This window comes from Cibotium barometz, chromosome 6 (assembly GCF_041138505.1).
Source record: "Cibotium barometz isolate CiBa-2024 chromosome 6, ASM4113850v1, whole genome shotgun sequence".
NCBI classification, from domain to species: Eukaryota; Viridiplantae; Streptophyta; class Polypodiopsida; order Cyatheales; family Cibotiaceae; genus Cibotium; species Cibotium barometz.
In genome coordinates this window covers 16,265,125-16,274,396 of record NC_141051.1, presented here as the reverse complement: position 1 = coordinate 16,274,396, position 9,272 = coordinate 16,265,125, and positions in this window count along the sequence as shown.

Genomic DNA, 9,272 nt, shown 5'->3' with positions numbered 1-9,272 from the left:
TTGTGATGAGCTATGGTGGATCAAACACTAGAATCAACATCATTAACAAAGTGATTAGTAAATAATTAAGATGTAATTAGTGGGTAATTAGCAAATAGATTAATGTAGGCATGGATACTCAAAAACCAGCAAATTCTCATTAGGGCTATGCCTCAATTTATAGAGTTTACATCAAGCATCTAATCCCATTGATTTCTCCATGATTCACTCCCAGAATATCTCCACCTCTTGCCTGATTCTCTCCACCTCTTCTCTTTTCCCTGAATATCTCCTAGAATAACTCCACACTTCCTAAATTCTCTCATGCTACCCTTTATTCTCTCCCAGTAGATTCTTCTCACACTAGCATCCTGGCATCCTCGCTTAGCTAAAGAGTGGACATGTAACATCTCTCCTACCTGGATAAGCAACTAGAGATCAATATCTTAGAATACATAAATTCTAGTATCTTCCCTAATCAGGACAAAAATAAATTCTAGTACAAAAATAAATCATATCAAGGAATTTTATGTGTAATAAATTCTAGTGTCTCATACCATCAGAAATTATCCGACATAAATCTAGAGATAAGTATGCATCGGAATAATTCACACAGGGTTAATCTTTGTGTTCCATACCACAAGACTAATACGTAGTCAAAAATTCACATAGTATAGTTCAAGATGGAAGAGCTAGTTTCTTCAAGAATTTCTACTTTTGCTGTATAAAACTCTCTTTGAAATTTATAAAAAAAATTAAATAAAATGTATTGTAAAAATAATTGAAATGAATATATTACCTTAGGAGTCAGAATACTCGTCTCGTAAGTAGAATTATTCTTCTTTATATCTAATTTTAGTACTTTTATTTTGTAAAATCATGTGAGAAGTAGTAATTTAAAAATTGCAAAAGTAACAAACTTATTTGATTTTGGAGTGACCGAAGTTGCTCTTGAATGATGAAAGAGAGATGTGGAGTTCTTTCAAAATTACATCTCTTTTACAGCCTCTAACCAAGGGCTTGTTCCCGCACACACCCTATTCACTTGTATATTTCAACACCTCCCCTCAAGTGAATAATCCTAGCACACCTGGACCCTATACCAAGTTTCCCTCTTACTTGATAGCCCGCGACTAGTGCCTCGTCCCTAAACTCCATAGTCCTTGACACTCTCTCTCTCTATGTGTCCAAGGCTACTATAAGTGACCTTGACTAAAGTGCTCACACATATATCTATCTACCACGTGGCCTACATCATCGGTGGCTCAGAGGTGGTTTTACTTTGTTGGGGCAGGTTACATTGGGTTGTGGGTTCTCTCTCTCTCTCCCTCTCTCAGAAAAGATGATCTGACTCCACTTCCTTTGGAGCCTCCATGAAGTTTGCCGATGTCGTTCCTTCTTCACTGGGTTTGCTATAGCAGTCTCTCGCCATGTGTCATCCTGGCTTTCCACATTTGTGGCAAGTGAAGGTCCTTCCTCCTACTCTGCCTCTTCCTCGTCCTCGTCCTCGAGAGAATCCTCCTCGGGTGAAGAATGCTTTTTCCTCTCCTGCTGTTGAGTCGAGCCCTTTCTTCTCTTTGCCTCTGCTCTCTTTCTCTAGTAGAGATGCTTCTATCTCTTGTAGCTTCAATTCAGGTACATTCTTTCGTGTTGCTATAATGTTTTCATAATCTCCTTTGTCCACACTCTTCAGAAGTACAGCTAATGCTTCATCATCTTCTACCTTTTTGCCAATAGCTGTTGCTTAATGCTTTTATATTTATTCGTGTGTGATTAAAGGTTCATTTTCCTTCATGTCCAATTTGTAGAATTGCATTAACAGATTTATCTTTGAATTTTTTGCTTGTGTACCAAATAATTTATTGAGTTCATCCCATGCATCTTTTGCCCATTGTATCCCTGTGATGTGATGATGAATGATTTCATCATTTAAACTGAGTGCAATAAGTCCCAATGCTTTTTCATTCCTGCTCTTCCACTCATTTTCCCCTCTCTCTGGGCATTCATCTCTCCCTTCAACTAATCCCCACAGATTTTTCCTCATCAGCAAATACATGGTTTTTGTCTGCCATGTATAAAACCGTTCCCCATTAAATTTGGCTATTTCCTGTGCTGAACTCAGGTGATGTGAAGGGGGTCTTACCTCTTGATCCAATTTCAAGATTCAAGGGCAGTGTCTACACTTTTACAACTTAATCTGGTGTTTAATAGATGATTACAACAATTTTATCAGCATAAAATCACCAGAAATTACATTAAATTAAGGGTAACCAATTTGTACGGGATGGTTGGAGTATCAAACCAACTCCGATTTGCAATCTGAAGCTATAGGGATCTGTATCAAATACTTAATGCTTAATTTGAACTCTCAATTGTACCAAAATATAGTGATTAGTACTGATTAATCATTGATTAGTAAATTAATGCTCTATTTTGTGTGCAAAAAACAGAGTATGCGAGGAGTCCAGATCTGGTGCCTTACACTTCAAATGAGCCCAAATGCTTTCAAAGGCATCAATAGCAATGAGTCTAGTAGAGGATTAAGCCAAGAAACACAAGATTTGACCAAATATTGAAAGCTTAATCTCTGTTTTACCAAAGTCACCTGCAGATTTGATGAAGAGCTTGGATCTCACTGTAGACTTGATGAAACTGAATTCTGTCTTCACCAGCTTGTAGAGCATGCTTGAATACACCTTGGGCTAAGAGGAATTAGAGACCTTTGATCTGTGGAAGTAGAAATCACCAAATCAGCTCAGAAAAACGGTGCCCCTTCATCTGCGAAAATCTGCGCTTCTACGTGGCGGTTCGCTGCGTTTTTTGCATAGGCTTGAAGAGCCTTGAGATGGCTAGCTTATGCTAGAAGGGCTTGCCCTAATTTTATGTGTGCAAGGTGAATGGAGTCCTCCACCACTGGCTGGGGGTGAAGGGGTGAAGTGAAAACTAACTAAAATTTTGATTATTTATTAATTATCTACTAATCCTAATTAGATAATGGGCTCATAAATCTGATGGATTATAGGCATGGCTCTGATACCATGTTGAAATTTGAGCATTGTGATGAGCTATGGTGGATCAAACACTAGAATCAACATCATTAACAAAGTGATTAGTAAATAATTAAGACATAATTAGTGGGTAATTAGCAAATAGATTAATGTAGGCATGGATACTCAAAAACTAGCAAATTCTCATTAGGGCTATGCCTCAATTTATAGAGTTTACATCAAGCATCTAATCCCATTGATTTCTCCATGATTCACTCCCAGAATATCTCCACCTCTTGCCTGATTCTCTCCACCTCTTCTCTTTTCCCTGAATATCTCCTAGAATAACTCCACACTTCCTAAATTCTCTCATGCTACCCTTTATTCTCTCCCAGTAGATTCTTCTCACCTTTTCACAGGTTCTTTCACAATTACATCTTCTCTTTTACAGCCTCTAACCAAGGGCTTGTTCCCGCACACACCCTATTCACTTGTATATTTCAACACTTTTCCCCTTTTTGTGCATTTTTCATCGACCAACTTCAATCACTTCTTCTTGGCGTCATCATCTTCATCGTCTTCTAGAGTGCATTTATTGTTGGTGTTCATCCTCATTTGATTGCTTGCGACCATAAATTCTTAGGTAGGATCTCCTCACACACTTTTGATTGTTTCATTTGTTTGTGTAAAAGCATTTTTTAGGTTCTTAGGTGCCACATTTGCACACATTTCTGCATTTTAATCGATTGCATCTATTCTTTCCCTTCTTGTTTTAAACATCCCTCCACTTTAGAAGGTGACACCTCCTGCCAAATCCTCACTTGACGTAAGGAAATTAACTCGTGAAATAGCAGATTGCTATTTCACGCCTTCTAAACTAAACTCTCGAGAATACATCGATCACTTAAGTTGGTTGCTCATACCATGCGCTAACCACTAACACTTATTCCACACACTGATAATCGTGACACCATAATCTATTATTTCACAAAATAACTTACTGCTACTTCATGAGTTAAGCTCTTCACAGGTTAAGCTTTCACGAACTAATAGTTCACGGGTTAAAATTTCATGCGTCAACCCCTCACGTCTTTACACTTCACGTGTTAATAGTTCATGGGTTAAGCCCTTCACGGGTTAATAGCTCATGGGTTAAGCCCTTCACGGGTTAACACCTCATGGATTAACCTTTCATGCATAGCTACTTCACGCTCAGCCATTTCACGGCCTGCTGCTTCACAGATTAGGAATAATTCCCAACAAACACTAATACACACCCTTAATTGATTCATTGCTCACCCCACTAACACTCTTCCTATCAAACATCACTGTACACACACACATACACACACACACACACACACACATAAACACAAACACACACAAGAAAAAGGGGGGAAGACCGCGAGCTCATACTAGTCACAACAATGACTGATGTTCTTTTCAAATGTTACAGATGGCTTCCTCTGCTACTTCCAAACCAGAAGTTGAGGGCCAGTACAACAAGGTCACCAGCAAAAAAGAGGAAAAGAGAACCACGTGACACCAAGCTCACTTACCTTGGGCCATATGCACCGAAGGTACAAGGTACCATGATCCACAAAGACATTCAGACAGCTCAGAGGAAAATTATATTCCAATATCACAACCCGGAATCTTTGAAGATCTTGGAAGATACCGATGTCAAGAACAAGCTGGAGAAGGTAGGACTTGGCAGAATGGCAAAGGTCCTTCCCCACACCATCAACCCACACTTATGTACGGAATTTCTGAAGTCTTATATCACAGAAATACCAAGCGAGGAACAGTCACAAAGGCAGATGGCTCCACCGAGTAGGTCCTCATTTCATAGAGGAAATGATATGAGAATCTCTCCAATTACCCCCCCATACCGATACATGTCCATACAATCGATTAGATGCCCATGGAGTACATGCTGAATAGGGTTTCCTTTAACTCGAATGGGGCGGAATATGAAAATATAAAGGATGAAGTAGATGAAAAAGCTTGCAAAGCAATTTCCATGCTAATGCAAGTAAAGCCAGTGGACAGATATAACAAGGTCCCTCTCAATCGCATAGCAAAGGTCCATGAGGAGAAACAGGAGGACTGGGCTTGGTATATACACCGAGATATGGAGAATTACCTCAAGTCACAACACGTGTAATCCTTATCTCCTAAAAACCAAAGTACTCAACCATGTAGCTTATCTTCCCATTCCCCAAGGCACTAGGAGGCAGAGGCACCTCAGGTTGAAGGATCCATGGAATTTTCTACCCTCATTTCAGAAGAGCTACAGCAGGGACAAGCGGTACTGAAATATACTAAGGAGCAAGAGCTGAAGGGTGGTAAGAAGACAAAGAAAAGTAAAAAGATGCAGAGCAGGCTCCAACAGGTTGAATCAGAGATGCAATCATTGGAAGAATAGGTAGCCCATTCCATCGCATCCTTTCAACAAGTTCTAGAGAAATAAGACGCAAAAGAAAGGGAATATATAAGCTTAATAGCAAGTGCCATTCTAGAGTCAGCACTACACACACCACCTTCAAGTCCCACTCCATGATTCAGTAATTTCATATCAGCCCACCTTAGTGGAGATTGGTGCAACACAGGCTCCAGTAGAACAAGAGTTGCCACAAACAGACGTGTGTGAGAGAAATGAAGAGGCCACCTCAGCGTAACCAAAGGCAACTCAAGAAGCTTAAGAAGTAGAGAAGAGAAAGAGAGCCAACAAGACTCCAAGTCCCAGTAAGCAAAAGCGAACGGACACTGAGGACACAATAGGAGAAGGATCCTGCTTGCACAATCTCAACGCCGGATCACTTCCTGGAAGAGACCATGGAAGGCCTCGACATGCTGCTAGTGCACCAAACAAAAGGCTCAGCCTCCACAAGTGTAGATATTTGGTCCCAGGAGCAAAGGGTATGGAGATGTCATTTGCTTAGTACTCACATGCTGCATGATAGGAATGCCAAACTCTGGAGATAGGTCTGAGATTCCACTAACCACGTAAGGGCGATTAAGGAGAAAATATCCGCGGCAAAAGCCACACACAAAGAAGATCCTGAAGAGTTTAAAGGCAGCCGAAGAAGAGGAGGCAAGGCTCCAAACCTTGGAGGGAAATAACAGGTTAATCAGCAAGACTATAGTCTGCATGACCAAAGAAAATGAGGAGCTCAAGGCCAGATTAGAGCAAGCCAAGGCACAACTTCAAAAGGAAGTGGCATATACCAAGGAAAAAGAAGAGCAACATACACAACAGCTAAAGGAAGCCCATGCCACATTCCAAGCTAAGGAAGAAGGATATACATGGCAACTCAATGCCCTTAATGCAGCCATTGCTAAATCAGAACAAAAAGTGGTAAGCCTCCAAATAGAAAGAGAACAACTGAACAAAGCACATGCTGAGAAACTAAAAGCTCTCAATGAGGTGATCAATACAAAGTTGATGGAAATAGATCAAATGCTAGTTAGCAGCTAGAGCATGTACACCAACAATTAGCTAGCAGAGCCAAAGCTTAGCGAAGGAGGAGCTAAAGCAAATTGAAGAGGAAAATGCTCAAGCCACAGCTTCTAGGATTACAATGGAGGAAGTTGCAAGAAGATATGAAGATCTGGCCGCATTGCTCAAGATGCATGGGAAGTAGCCATCTCCACACTCACCACCACTAAAGACTCTCGAATATAGGACCTGGAACACTAGCTCACCCTCCAACAAAGATCTCAAAGAACTGATCAACCGGATGAATTATGCCAGCTCATCGAACGTGCCTCGGGGTTCGTTTTGCTAGTAACTCCTTGGACCCCTCCTTGGACTCAAACATTGTTTTTATCTACACTAACCCTCTCTCTTCTTCAATACAAAATTAACTTAACCAAAGACCTCAATTTAGGAGACCTAACCCTCATTCATCAGAACACAAAAAGGGATGCAGACCCAACCATAATAAGGAATCCTACGGGGGGATATAATTCTACCTGACCCAGCTGATATTTTCTTTTTCCCGTTACATCCCATAGTGCTCAACCTTCGTAGTTCGTGTCGGGTGCTACAACAGTCAAACATCCTAGATGACAGTGTCGATAAACTTGACCTGTTTCTACTAGATGATATACCAATGACATCGGCCAACTACGAGGTTGTTGCACATAACTACCAATGGGTTATTAGTCATGGTTGGTCTTAAGTTCATAATACCCATTAGTATCTAAACCTATCAAAATCCACATTAAATCATCCTTTTGGTATTATAAAACTTTATCTAAATATCCATAAGCATTTGGAGGCTATTCTCACTAACGTGATTTATAATTTGTTGATAAGGAGCATATAGAATATCCTAATATAACCACCACTGATATAATTGACTTTCAAGAATTTATGAAAACTAACAAGCCCAACCTACCGCCCCCAAGTTTTGGATAGGATCAAAAAGAAATACCAAGAACCTCCTCTTTTTTTACTTATCCAGTGTTCTCTTCCAAATCTCTAGTAAGTTATTAAATCCATTTCCTAGTGTATCTCTTGATAACAAAACTGAGGCCGATTGTATCTTCTCTTACTTCTCTTTTATCCCCATTTATTTTCCCACTAACACTCTCGCCCCCGAGGAGATGCCAGCACCAACTCTATCTCCACCAATGTTGATCATCAATGAGGTATGCGACCATCCCCCTTAGGATGATATCTAAGCTTTTATTGATGTAACTATTCTTGAGTCTTTGTCAGTTGTAGAGTACGAGGGCTTTGTCGTCGCTTGTCGCCTCGCAGGAAACCCCCTCTTAAAATCTAAACTCATGTTCAAGGTGCTGATGTAAATCACACTATTTGAGCCTACTAGAAGGATCCTGCCAGGTGCATACTCTAACATGGAGTCACGGAGGCCGCCTTATGTACCATACCCTCTCCAAGCCCGAATGCCAAAATTATAAGAGCTGTTACTAATGGGAGGAGAGGGGACCTTGTGGGAGAATGTGGCTCGTCACACCAAGCTGGCCAATCCGCACTTGGTTGATCTGTTGGAGATCCAAATTATCACATTCATGATCAGCTATTGTTTATAGATGGCACAAACAACACCCAATGCATACAAGGAGAGGCTATACGGCAATCCAAATAGATGATACCAACCCCTGCCTTGCGGATTTTGGCATACAACCGGATTGGCAGTGCAAAGAGTATCTAATAGTCCCAGAATACAATTTATAGTACCAGTGCTCCCCGCCAACACAATGAGAGGATCCCTTCTTCATGCCAATCTCAAAAGAAGACTCCACTCCAATTCCATGAAGCAAAGCAACGGGACTCTCATGTCTCTTACAACTTCCCTCACTTCTTGCCATCCACATTCCATGATATAACAAGTCAACCGACAGCAATTGCTCACATGGATAAGAGCATGGTGTAGAATTTCAAATCCAGATATAGTAGCTGCCGATTCATGAAACTGATCGTAGTTCTCATCAATCAACCAAAGGAAAGGCATGATGGATTTGAGGCAGAGCAGCTTTACTTCACATGAACAGAGGCCCAACTGAAAGAGGCATGATACTTTATCATCGCCTCAAGTGTCTTCCGAGTTACATGCATGTCATGTTCGAAGACATGGTAGACACCGGGTTCTGGACGTCTCACTTAGCATTCCAAAGAACCCTTAAAAAGCTTCAATCCCGTCAAAACTTCTACAGACATGAGTTCAACGACTAGGTCTTTTGACCTAAGTAAAGGTTATGAGGACATAACCTGCATCAGGTAGGTTGGATGTTAATCCCATTTTGGATTAACAAAGATGCTCCTCCAATTGAGGATATTAAGAAGTGTTATGTAAAGGCACTATAAAAGTTGTACATTTTGAGATACTGGCCACCCATGGCCTTAGTTTAGTAAGTTTTGGATGCCCAAGTGTGAATAAGGGTCAAATGTATAAAGGCAATTTCTCATAATGAAAGAGCACAATCCCCCTTTGTGCTATGAGAGCTCTTGCTTTGTCTTGTGTGAGAGAGAGTGAGAGTGTACTCTAGTGCATGTTCCTCTTCTATGCACGTGTGTGGAAGAGTGAGAGGTAGATTGCCTTGCATTGTGGTTGTGGTGGTGATAGCATGGAGGCGGAGATTAGAGGAGTGGAACTTCCAAAAGTGAGCTTGGGGAGCCTCAAGGCATGTGAGCTCAAAGCATTAGTAAGTACCCAACGATAGTTGTCTGTTGCTTCCTACGATTGTGAATGGGTAGAGTTCTTTCTTGGGAGGTGCGGTAGCCCACAACAACATATGTGCTAATAATATAGTAACGCCACACATAAGCCTGCA